The sequence below is a fragment of the Heterodontus francisci genome, chromosome 29 (genome assembly GCF_036365525.1).
Source record: "Heterodontus francisci isolate sHetFra1 chromosome 29, sHetFra1.hap1, whole genome shotgun sequence".
Classification (NCBI taxonomy): Eukaryota; Metazoa; Chordata; class Chondrichthyes; order Heterodontiformes; family Heterodontidae; genus Heterodontus; species Heterodontus francisci.
Genome location: NC_090399.1, coordinates 33590546 through 33603525, shown reverse-complemented (window position 1 = coordinate 33603525; position 12980 = coordinate 33590546).

Below are 12980 nucleotides of genomic sequence, written 5' to 3'. Positions count from 1 at the left end.
TTGTCCCTCCAGCTGTCCTATGTGTTCTCCTGATGTTGTCCCTCCAGCTGTCCTATGTGTTCTCCTGATGTTGTCCCTCCAGCTGTCCTGCGTATTCTCCTGATGTTGTCCCTCCAGATGTCCTATGTGTTCTCCTGATGTTGTCCCTCCAGCTCTCCTGTGTGTTCTCCTGATGTTGTCCCTCCAGCTATCCTGTGTGTTCTCCTGATGTTGTCCCTCCAGCTGTCCTGTGTGTTCTCCCGATGTTGCCCCTCCAGCTATCCTGTGTGTTCTCCTGATGTTGTCCCTCCAGCTGTCCTGTGTGTTCTCCTGATGTTGTCCCTCCAGCTCTCCTATGTGTTCTCCTGATGTTGTCCCTGCAGCTATCCTGTGTGTTCTCCTGATGTTGTCCCTCCAACTGTCCTGTGTGTTCACCCAGTGTTGTCCCTCCAGCTGTCCTATGTGTTCTCCTGATGTTGTCCCTCCAGCTATCCAGTGTGTTCTCCTGATGTTGTCCCTCCAGCTGTCCTGTGTGTTCTCCTGGTGATGTCCCTCCAACTGTCCTGTGTGTTCTTCCAGTGTTGTCCGTCCAGCTATCCTCTGTGTTCTCCCGATGTTGTCCCTCCAGCTGTCCTGTGTGTTCTCCTGATGTTGGCCCTCCAGCTGTCCTCTGTGTTCTCCTGATGTTGTCCCTCCAGCTATCCTTTGTGTTCTCCTAATGTTGTCCCTCCAGCTGTCCTGTGTGTTCTCCCCATGTTGTCCCTCCAGCTGTGCTATGTGTTCTCCTGATGTAGACCCTCCAGCTGTCCTATGTGTTCTCCTGATGTTGTCCCTCCAGCAGTCCTATGTGTTCTCCTGATGTTGTCCCTCCAGCTATCCTGTGTGTTCTCCATATGTTGTCCCTCCAGCTATCCTGTGTGTTCTCCTGATGTTGTCCCTCCAGCTGCCCTATGTGTTCTCCTGATGTTGTCCCTCCAGCTAACCTGTGTGTTCTCCCGATGTTGTCCCTCCAGCTGTCCTGTGTGTTCTCCCGCTGTTGTCCCTCCAGCTGTCCTGTGTGTTCTCCCGATGTTGTCCCTCCAGCTGTCCTGTGTGTTCACCCGATGTTGCCCCTCCAGCTTTCCTGTGTGTTATCCCGATGTTGTCCCTCCAGCTGTTCTGTGTTCTCCTGATATTGTCCCTCCAGCTGTCCTGTGTGTTCTAAGATGTTGTCACTCCATCTGTCCTATGTGTTCTCCTGATCATGTCCCTCCAGCTAACCTGTCTGTTCACCCGATGTTGTCCCTCCAGCTGTCCTGTGTGTTCTCCCGCTGTTGTCCATCCAGCTGTCCTGTGTGTTCTCCCGATGTTGTCCCTCCAGCTGTCCTGTGTGTTCTCCTGATGTTGCCCCTCCACCTTTCCTGTGTGTACTCCCGATGTTGTCCCTCCAGCTGTTCTCCTGATGTTGTCCCTCCAGCTATCCTGTGTGTTCTTTTGATGTTGTCCCTCCAGCTGTCCTATGTGTTCTCCTGATGTTGTCCCTCCAGCTAACCTGTGTGTTTTCCCGATGTTGTCCCTCCAGCTGTCCTGTGTGTTCTCCCGCTGTTGTCCCTCCAGCTGTCCTGTGTGTTCTCCCGATGTTGTCCCTCCAGCTGTCCTGTGTGTTCACCCGATGTTGCCCCTCCAGCTGTCCTGTGTGTTATCCCGATGTTGCCCCTCCAACTGTCCTATGTGTTCTCCCGATGTTGTCCCTCCAGCTGTTCTGTGTTCTCCTGATATTGTCCCTCCAGCTGTCCTGTGTGTTCTAAGATGTTGTCACTCCAGCTGTCCTATGTGTTCTCCTGATCATGTCCCTCCAGCTAACCTGTGTGCTCTCCCGATGTTGTCCCTCCAGCTGTCCTGTGTGTTCTCCCGCTGTTGTCCATCCAGCTGTCCTGTGTGTTCTCCCGATGTTGTCCCTCCAGCTGTCCTGTGTGTTCTCCTGATGTTGCCCCTCCAGCTTTCCTGTGTGTACTCCCGATGTTGTCGCTCCAGCTGTTCTGTGTTCTCCTGATGTTGTCCCTCCAGCTGTCCTGTGTGTTCGCCTGATGTTGTCCCTCCAGCTGTCCTATGTGTTCTCCTGATGTTGTCCCTCCAGCTGTCCTATGTGTTCTCCTGATGTTGTCCCTCCAGCTGTCCTGTGTATTCTCCTGATATTGTCCCTCCAACTGTCCTATGTGTTCTCCTGATGTTGTCCCTCCAGCTGTCCTGTGTATTCTCCTGATATTGTCCCTCCAACTGTCCTGTGTGTTCTCCTGATGTTGTCCCTCCAGCTGTCCTGTGGATTCTCCTGATATTGTCCCTCCAACTGTCCTGTGTATTTTCCTGATGTTGTCCCTCCAGCTCTCCTGTGTGTTCTCCTGATGTTGTCCCTCCAGCTGTCCTGTGTGTTCTCCCGAAGTTGACTCTCCAGCTATCCTGTGTGTTCTCCTGATGTTGTCACTCCAGCTGTCCTGGGTGTTCTCCTGATGTTGTCCCTCCAAGTATCCTGTGTGTTCTCCTGATGTTGTCCTTCCATCTTTCCTGTGTGTTCTCCCGCTGTTGTCCCTCCAGCTGTCCTGTGTGTTCTCCGGATGTTGTCCATCCAGCTGTCCTGTGTGTTCTCCCAATGTTGATCCATCCAGCTGTCCTATGTGTTCTCTGGATGTTGTCCATCCAGCTGTCCTGTGTGTTCACCCAATGTTGATCCAGCCAGCTGTCCTGTGTATTCTCCTGATGTTGTACCTCCAGCTGTCCGATGTGTTCTCCTGATGTTGTCCCTCCAGCTCTCCTATGTGTTCTCCTGATGTTGACCCTCCAGCTATCCTGTGTGTTCTCCTGATGTTGTCCCTCCAAGTGTCCTGTGTGTTCTCCCAGTGTTGTCTCTCCAGCGGTCCTGTGTGTTCTCCCGATGTTGTCCCTCCAGCTGTCCGATGTGTTCTCCTGATGTTTTCCCTCCAGCTCTCCTATGTGTTCTCCTGATGTTGTCCCTCCAGCTATCCTGTGTGTTCTCATGATGTTGTCCCTCCAACTGTCCTGTGTGTTCTCCCAGTGTTGTCCCTCCAGCTGTCCTATGTGTTCTCCTGATGTTGTCCCTCCAGCTATCCAGTGTGTTCTCCTGATGTTGTCCCTCCAGCTATCCTGTGTGTTCTCCTGATGTTGTCCCTCCAAGTGTCCTGTGTGTTCTCCCAGTGTTGTCTCTCCAGCTGTCCTGTGTGTTCTCCCGATGTTGTCCCTCCAGCTGTCCGATGTGTTCTCCTGATGTTGTCCCTCCAGCTCTCCTATGTGTTTTCCTGATGTTGTCCCTCCAGCTATCCTGTGTGTTCTCCTGATGTTGTCACTCCAACTGTCCTGTGTGTTCTCCCAGTGTTGTCCCTCCAGCTGTCCTATGTGTTCTCCTGATGTTGTCCCTCCAGCTATCCAGTGTGTTCTTCTGATGTTGTCCCTCCAACTGTCCTGTGTGTTCTCCTAATGTTGTCCCTCCAGCTGTCCTGTGTGTTCTCCTAATGTTGTCCCTCCAGCTGTCCTGTGTGTTCTCCTGATGTTGGCCCTCCAGCTGTCCTATGTGTTCTCCTGATGTTGTCCCTCCAGCTATCCTGTGTGTTCTCCTAATGTTGTCCCTCCAGCTGTCCTGTGTGTTCTCCCCATGTTGTCCCTCCAGCTTTCCTATGTGTTCTCCTGATGTTGTCCCTCCAGCTGTCCTGTGTATTCTCCTGATACTGTCCCTCCAACTGTCCTGTGTGTTCTCCTGATGTTGTCCCTCCAGCTGTCCTATGTGTTCTCCTGATGTTGTCCCTCCAACTGTCCTGTGTGTTCTCCTGATGTTGTCCCTCCAGCTAACCTGTGTGTTCTCCTGATGTTGTCCCTCCAAGTGTCCTGTGTGTTCTCCCAGTGTTGTCTCTCCAGCTGTCCTGTGTGTTCTCCCGATGTTGTCCCTCCAGCTGTCCGATGTGTTCTCCTGATGTTTTCCCTCCAGCTCTCCTATGTGTTCTCCTGATGTTGTCCCTCCAGCTATCCTGTGTGTTCTCATGATGTTGTCCCTCCAACTGTCCTGTGTGTTCTCCCAGTGTTGTCCCTCCAGCTGTCCTATGTGTTCTCCTGATGTTGTCCCTCCAGCTATCCAGTGTGTTCTTCTGATGTTGTCCCTCCAGCTATCCTGTGTGCTCTCCTGATGTTGTCCCTCCAAGTGTCCTGTGTGTTCTCCCAGTGTTGTCTCTCCAGCTGTCCTGTGTGTTCTCCCGATGTTGTCCCTCCAGCTGTCCGATGTGTTCTCCTGATGTTGTCCCTCCAGCTCTCCTATGTGTTCTCCTGATGTTGTCCCTCCAGCTATCCTGTGTGTTCTCCTGATGTTGTCACTCCAACTGTCCTGTGTGTTCTCCCAGTGTTGTCCCTCCAGCTGTCCTATGTGTTCTCCTGATGTTGTCCCTCCAGCTATCCAGTGTGTTCTTCTGATGTTGTCCCTCCAACTGTCCTGTGTGTTCTCCTAATGTTGTCCCTCCAGCTGTCCTGTGTGTTCTCCTAATGTTGTCCCTCCAGCTGTCCTGTGTGTTCTCCTGATGTTGGCCCTCCAGCTGTCCTATGTGTTCTCCTGATGTTGTCCCTCCAGCTGTCCTGTGTGTTCTCCTAATGTTGTCCCTCCAGCTGTCCTGTGTGTTCTCCCCATGTTGTCCCTCCAGCTGTCCTATGTGTTCTCCTGATGTTGTCCCTCCAGCTGTCCTGTGTATTCTCCTGATATTGTCCCTCCAACTGACCTGTGTGTTCTCCTGATGTTGTCCCTCCAGCTGTCCTATATGTTCTCCTGATGTTGTCCCTCCAGCTGTCCTATGTGTTCTCCTGATGTTGTCCCTCCAGCTGTCCTATGTGTTCTCCTGATGTTGTCCCTCCAGCTGTCCTATGTGTTCTCCTGATGTTGTCCCTCCAGCTGTCCTGCGTATTCTCCTGATGTTGTCCCTCCAGATGTCCTATGTGTTCTCCTGATGTTGTCCCTCCAGCTATCCTGTGTGTTCTCCTGATGTTGTCCCTCCAGCTATCCTGTGTGTTCTCCTGATGTTGTCCCTCCAGCTGTCCTGTGTGTTCTCCCGATGTTGCCCCTCCAGCTATCCTGTGTGTTCTCCTGATGTTGTCCCTCCAGCTGTCCTGTGTGTTCTCCTGATGTTGTCCCTCCAGCTCTCCTATGTGTTCTCCTGATGTTGTCCCTGCAGCTATCCTGTGTGTTCTCCTGATGTTGTCCCTCCAACTGTCCTGTGTGTTCACCCAGTGTTGTCCCTCCAGCTGTCCTATGTGTTCTCCTGATGTTGTCCCTCCAGCTATCCAGTGTGTTCTCCTGATGTTGTCCCTCCAGCTGTCCTGTGTGTTCTCCTGATGATGTCCCTCCAACTGTCCTGTGTGTTCTTCCAGTGTTGTCCGTCCAGCTATCCTCTGTGTTCTCCCGATGTTGTCCCTCCAGCTGTCCTGTGTGTTCTCCTGATGTTGGCCCTCCAGCTGTCCTCTGTGTTCTCCTGATGTTGTCCCTCCAGCTATCCTGTGTGTTCTCCTAATGTTGTCCCTCCAGCTGTCCTGTGTGTTCTCCCCATGTTGTCCCTCCAGCTGTGCTATGTGTTCTCCTGATGTAGACCCTCCAGCTGTCCTATGTGTTCTCCTGATGTTGTCCCTCCAGCTGTCCTGTGTATTCTCCTGATATTGTCCCTCCAGCTGTCCTGTGTCTTCTCCTGATGTTGTCCCTCCAGCTGTCCTATGTGTTCTCCTGATGTTGTCCCTCCAGCTGTCCTATGTGTTCTCCTGATGTTGGCCCTCCAGCTGTCCTCTGTGTTCTCCTGATGTTGTCCCTCCAGCTATCCTGTGTGTTCTCCTAATGTTGTCCCTCCAGCTGTCCTGTGTGTTCTCCCCATGTTGTCCCTCCAGCTGTCCTATGTGTTCTCCTGATGCTGTCCCTCCAGCTGTCCTGTGTATTCTCCTGATATTGTCCCTCCAACTGTCGTGTGTTCTCCTGATGTTGTCCCTCCAGCTGTCCTGCGTATTCTCCTGATGTTGTCCCTCCAGATGTCCTATGTGTTCTCCTGATGTTGTCCCTCCAGCTATCCTGTGTGTTCTCCTGATGTTGTCCCTCCAGCTATCCTGTGTGTTCTCCTGATGTTGTCCCTCCAGCTGTCCTGTGTGTTCTCCCGATGTTGCCCCTCCAGCTATCCTGTGTGTTCTCCTGATGTTGTCCCTCCAGCTGTCCTGTGTGTTCTCCTGATGTTGTCCCTCCAGCTCTCCTATGTGTTCTCCTGATGTTGTCCCTGCAGCTATCCTGTGTGTTCTCCTGATGTTGTCCCTCCAACTGTCCTGTGTGTTCACCCAGTGTTGTCCCTCCAGCTGTCCTATGTGTTCTCCTGATGTTGTCCCTCCAGCTATCCAGTGTGTTCTCCTGATGTTGTCCCTCCAGCTGTCCTGTGTGTTCTCCTGATGATGTCCCTCCAACTGTCCTGTGTGTTCTTCCAGTGTTGTCCGTCCAGCTATCCTCTGTGTTCTCCCGATGTTGTCCCTCCAGCTGTCCTGTGTGTTCTCCTGATGTTGGCCCTCCAGCTGTCCTCTGTGTTCTCCTGATGTTGTCCCTCCAGCTATCCTGTGTGTTCTCCTAATGTTGTCCCTCCAGCTGTCCTGTGTGTTCTCCCCATGTTGTCCCTCCAGCTGTGCTATGTGTTCTCCTGATGTAGACCCTCCAGCTGTCCTATGTGTTCTCCTGATGTTGTCCCTCCAGCTGTCCTGTGTATTCTCCTGATATTGTCCCTCCAGCTGTCCTGTGTCTTCTCCTGATGTTGTCCCTCCAGCTGTCCTATGTGTTCTCCTGATGTTGTCCCTCCAGCTGTCCTATGTGTTCTCCTGATGTTGGCCCTCCAGCTGTCCTCTGTGTTCTCCTGATGTTGTCCCTCCAGCTATCCTGTGTGTTCTCCTAATGTTGTCCCTCCAGCTGTCCTGTGTGTTCTCCCCATGTTGTCCCTCCAGCTGTCCTATGTGTTCTCCTGATGCTGTCCCTCCAGCTGTCCTGTGTATTCTCCTGATATTGTCCCTCCAACTGTCGTGTGTTCTCCTGATGTTGTCCCTCCAGCTGTCCTGCGTATTCTCCTGATGTTGTCCCTCCAGATGTCCTATGTGTTCTCCTGATGTTGTCCCTCCAGCTATCCTGTGTGTTCTCCTGATGTTGTCCCTCCAGCTGTCCTGTGTGTTCTCCCGATGTTGCCCCTCCAGCTATCCTGTGTGTTCTCCCAGTGTTGTCCGTCCAGCTATCCTCTGTGTTCTCCCGATGTTGTCCCTCCAGCTGTCCTGTGTGTTCTCCTGATGTTGTCCCTCCAGCTCTCCTATGTGTTCTCCTGATGTTGTCCCTGCAGCTATCCTGTGTGTTCTCCTGATGTTGTCCCTCCAACTGTCCTGTGTGTTCACCCAGTGTTGTCCCTCCAGCTGTCCTATGTGTTCTCCCGATGTTGTCCCTCCAGCTGTCCTGTGTGTTCTCCTGATGTTGGCCCTCCAGCTGTCCTCTGTGTTCTCCTGATGTTGTCCCTCCAGCTATCCTGTGTGTTCTCCTAATGTTGTCCCTCCAGCTGTCCTGTGTGTTCTCCCCATGTTGTCCCTCCAGCTGTGCTATGTGTTCTCCTGATGTAGACCCTCCAGCTGTCCTATGTGTTCTCCTGATGTTGTCCCTCCAGCAGTCCTATGTGTTCTCCTGATGTTGTCCCTCCAGCTATCCTGTGTGTTCTCCATATGTTGTCCCTCCAGCTATCCTGTGTGTTCTCCTGATGTTGTCCCTCCAGCTGTCCTATGTGTTCTCCTGATGTTGTCCCTCCAGCTAACCTGTGTGTTCTCCCGATGTTGTCCCTCCAGCTGTCCTGTGTGTTCTCCCGCTGTTGTCCCTCCAGCTGTCCTGTGTGTTCTCCCGATGTTGTCCCTCCAGCTGTCCTGTGTGTTCACCCGATGTTGCCCCTCCAGCTTTCCTGTGTGTTATCCCGATGTTGTCCCTCCAGCTGTTCTGTGTTCTCCTGATATTGTCCCTCCAGCTGTCCTGTGTGTTCTAAGATGTTGTCACTCCATCTGTCCTATGTGTTCTCCTGATCATGTCCCTCCAGCTAACCTGTCTGTTCACCCGATATTGTCCCTCCAGCTGTCCTGTGTGTTCTCCCGCTGTTGTCCATCCAGCTGTCCTGTGTGTTCTCCCGATGTTGTCCCTCCAGCTATCCTGTGTGTTCTCCTGATGTTGTCCCTCCAGCTATCCTGTGTGTTCTCCTGATGTTGTCCCTCCAGCTGTCCTGTGTGTTCTCCCGATGTTGCCCCTCCAGCTATCCTGTGTGTTCTCCTGATGTTGTCCCTCCAGCTGTCCTGTGTGTTCTCCTGATGTTGTCCCTCCAGCTCTCCTATGTGTTCTCCTGATGTTGTCCCTGCAGCGATCCTGTGTGTTCTCCTGATGTTGTCCCTCCAACTGTCCTGTGTGTTCACCCAGTGTTGTCCCTCCAGCTGCCCTATGTGTTCTCCTGATGTTGTCCCTCCAGCTATCCAGTGTGTTCTCCTGATGTTGTCCCTCCAGCTGTCCTGTGTGTTCTCCTGATGATGTCCCTCCAACTGTCCTGTGTGTTCTTCCAGTGTTGTCCGTCCAGCTATCCTCTGTGTTCTCCCGATGTTGTCCCTCCAGCTGTCCTGTGTGTTCTCCTGATGTTGGCCCTCCAGCTGTCCTCTGTGTTCTCCTGATGTTGTCCCTCCAGCTATCCTGTGTGTTCTCCTAATGTTGTCCCTCCAGCTGTCCTGTGTGTTCTCCCCATGTTGTCCCTCCAGCTGTGCTATGTGTTCTCCTGATGTAGACCCTCCAGCTGTCTTATGTGTTCTCCTGATGTTGTCCCTCCAGCAGTCCTATGTGTTCTCCTGATGTTGTCCCTCCAGCTATCCTGTGTGTTCTCCATATGTTGTCCCTCCAGCTATCCTGTGTGTTCTCCTGATGTTGTCCCTCCAGCTGTCCTATGTGTTCTCCTGATGTTGTCCCTCCAGCTAACCTGTGTGTTCTCCCGATGTTGTCCCTCCAGCTGTCCTGTGTGTTCTCCCGCTGTTGTCCCTCCAGCTGTCCTGTGTGTTCTCCCGATGTTGTCCCTCCAGCTGTCCTGTGTGTTCACCCGATGTTGCCCCTCCAGCTTTCCTGTGTGTTATCCCGATGTTGTCCCTCCAGCTGTTCTGTGTTCTCCTGATATTGTCCCTCCAGCTGTCCTGTGTGTTCTAAGATGTTGTCACTCCATCTGTCCTATGTGTTCTCCTGATCATGTCCCTCCAGCTAACCTGTCTGTTCACCCGATATTGTCCCTCCAGCTGTCCTGTGTGTTCTCCCGCTGTTGTCCATCCAGCTGTCCTGTGTGTTCTCCCGATGTTGTCCCTCCAGCTGTCCTGTGTGTTCTCCTGATGTTGCCCCTCCACCTTTCCTGTGTGTACTCCCGATGTTGTCCCTCCAGCTGTTCTCCTGATGTTGTCCCTCCAGCTATCCTGTGTGTTCTTTTGATGTTGTCCCTCCAGCTGTCCTATGTGTTCTCCTGATGTTGTCCCTCCAGCTAACCTGTGTGTTTTCCCGATGTTGTCCCTCCAGCTGTCCTGTGTGTTCTCCCGCTGTTGTCCCTCCAGCTGTCCTGTGTGTTCTCCCGATGTTGTCCCTCCAGCTGTCCTGTGTGTTCACCCGATGTTGCCCCTCCAGCTGTCCTGTGTGTTATCCCGATGTTGCCCCTCCAACTGTCCTGTGTGTTCTCCCGATGTTGTCCCTCCAGCTGTTCTGTGTTCTCCTGATATTGTCCCTCCAGCTGTCCTGTGTGTTCTAAGATGTTGTCACTCCAGCTGTCCTATGTGTTCTCCTGATCATGTCCCTCCAGCTAACCTGTGTGCTCTCCCGATGTTGTCCCTCCAGCTGTCCTGTGTGTTCTCCCGCTGTTGTCCATCCAGCTGTCCTGTGTGTTCTCCCGATGTTGTCCCTCCAGCTGTCCTGTGTGTTCTCCTGATGTTGCCCCTCCAGCTTTCCTGTGTGTACTCCCGATGTTGTCGCTCCAGCTGTTCTGTGTGTTCGCCTGATGTTGTCCCTCCAGCTGTCCTATGTGTTCTCCTGATGTTGTCCCTCCAGCTGTCCTATGTGTTCTCCTGATGTTGTCCCTCCAGCTGTCCTGTGTATTCTCCTGATATTGTCCCTCCAACTGTCCTATGTGTTCTCCTGATGTTGTCCCTCCAGCTGTCCTGTGTATTCTCCTGATATTGTCCCTCCAACTGTCCTGTGTGTTCTCCTGATGTTGTCCCTCCAGCTGTCCTGTGTATTCTCCTGATATTGTCCCTCCAACTGTCCTGTGTATTTTCCTGATGTTGTCCCTCCAGCTCTCCTGTGTGTTCTCCTGATGTTGTCCCTCCAGCTGTACTGTGTGTTCTCCCGAAGTTGACTCTCCAGCTATCCTGTGTGTTCTCCTGATGTTGTCACTCCAGCTGTCCTGGGTGTTCTCCTGATGTTGTCCCTCCAAGTATCCTGTGTGTTCTCCTGATGTTGTCCTTCCATCTTTCCTGTGTGTTCTCCCGCTGTTGTCCCTCCAGCTGTCCTGTGTGTTCTCCGGATGTTGTCCATCCAGCTGTCCTGTGTGTTCTCCCAATGTTGATCCATCCAGCTGTCCTATGTGTTCTCTGGATGTTGTCCATCCAGCTGTCCTGTGTGTTCACCCAATGTTGATCCAGCCAGCCGTCCTGTGTATTCTCCTGATGTTGTACCTCCAGCTGTCCGATGTGTTCTCCTGATGTTGTCCCTCCAGCTCTCCTATGTGTTCTCCTGATGTTGACCCTCCAGCTATCCTGTGTGTTCTCCTGATGTTGTCCCTCCAAGTGTCCTGTGTGTTCTCCCAGTGTTGTCCCTCCAGCGGTCCTGTGTGTTCTCCCGATGTTGTCCCTCCAGCTGTCCGATGTGTTCTCCTGATGTTTTCCCTCCAGCTCTCCTATGTGTTCTCCTGATGTTGTCCCTCCAGCTATCCTGTGTGTTCTCATGATGTTGTCCCTCCAACTGTCCTGTGTGTTCTCCCAGTGTTGTCCCTCCAGCTGTCCTATGTGTTCTCCTGATGTTGTCCCTCCAGCTATCCAGTGTGTTCTCCTGATGTTGTCCCTCCAGCTATCCTGTGTGTTCTCCTGATGTTGTCCCTCCAAGTGTCCTGTGTGTTCTCCCAGTGTTGTCTCTCCAGCTGTCCTGTGTGTTCTCCCGATGTTGTCCCTCCAGCTGTCCGATGTGTTCTCCTGATGTTGTCCCTCCAGCTCTCCTATGTGTTTTCCTGATGTTGTCCCTCCAGCTATCCTGTGTGTTCTCCTGATGTTGTCACTCCAACTGTCCTGTGTGTTCTCCCAGTGTTGTCCCTCCAGCTGTCCTATGTGTTCTCCTGATGTTGTCCCTCCAGCTATCCAGTGTGTTCTTCTGATATTGTCCCTCCAACTGTCCTATGTGTTCTCCTGATGTTGTCCCTCCAGCTGTCCTGTGTATTCTCCTGATATTGTCCCTCCAACTGTCCTGTGTGTTCTCCTGATATTGTCCCTCCAACTGTCCTGTGTATTTTCCTGATGTTGTCCCTCCAGCTCTCCTGTGTGTTCTCCTGATGTTGTCCCTCCAGCTGTCCTGTGTGTTCTCCCGAAGTTGACTCTCCAGCTATCCTGTGTGTTCTCCTGATGTTGTCACTCCAGCTGTCCTGGGTGTTCTCCTGATGTTGTCCCTCCAAGTATCCTGTGTGTTCTCCTGATGTTGTCCTTCCATCTTTCCTGTGTGTTCTCCCGCTGTTGTCCCTCCAGCTGTCCTGTGTGTTCTCCGGATGTTGTCCATCCAGCTGTCCTGTGTGTTCTCCCAATGTTGATCCATCCAGCTGTCCTATGTGTTCTCTGGATGTTGTCCATCCAGCTGTCCTGTGTGTTCACCCAATGTTGATCCAGCCAGCTGTCCTGTGTATTCTCCTGATGTTGTACCTCCAGCTGTCCGATGTGTTCTCCTGATGTTGTCCCTCCAGCTCTCCTATGTGTTCTCCTGATGTTGACCCTCCAGCTATCCTGTGTGTTCTCCTGATGTTGTCCCTCCAAGTGTCCTGTGTGTTCTCCCAGTGTTGTCTCTCCAGCGGTCCTGTGTGTTCTCCCGATGTTGTCCCTCCAGCTGTCCGATGTGTTCTCCTGATGTTTTCCCTCCAGCTCTCCTATGTGTTCTCCTGATGTTGTCCCTCCAGCTATCCTGTGTGTTCTCATGATGTTGTCCCTCCAACTGTCCTGTGTGTTCTCCCAGTGTTGTCCCTCCAGCTGTCCTATGTGTTCTCCTGATGTTGTCCCTCCAGCTATCCAGTGTGTTCTCCTGATGTTGTCCCTCCAGCTATCCTGTGTGTTCTCCTGATGTTGTCCCTCCAAGTGTCCTGTGTGTTCTCCCAGTGTTGTCTCTCCAGCTGTCCTGTGTGTTCTCCCGATGTTGTCCCTCCAGCTGTCCGATGTGTTCTCCTGATGTTGTCCCTCCAGCTCTCCTATGTGTTTTCCTGATGTTGTCCCTCCAGCTATCCTGTGTGTTCTCCTGATGTTGTCACTCCAACTGTCCTGTGTGTTCTCCCAATGTTGTCCCTCCAGCTGTCCTATGTGTTCTCCTGATGTTGTCCCTCCAGCTATCCAGTGTGTTCTTCTGATGTTGTCCCTCCAACTGTCCTGTGTGTTCTCCTAATGTTGTCCCTCCAGCTGTCCTGTGTGTTCTCCTAATGTTGTCCCTCCAGCTGTCCTGTGTGTTCTCCTGATGTTGGCCCTCCAGCTGTCCTATGTGTTCTCCTGATGTTGTCCCTCCAGCTATCCTGTGTGTTCTCCTAATGTTGTCCCTCCAGCTGTCCTGTGTGTTCTCCCCATGTTGTCCCTCCAGCTTTCCTATGTGTTCTCCTGATGTTGTCCCTCCAGCTGTCCTGTGTATTCTCCTGATACAGTCCCTCCAACTGTCCTGTGTGTTCTCCTGATGTTGTCCCTCCAGCTGTCCTATGTGTTCT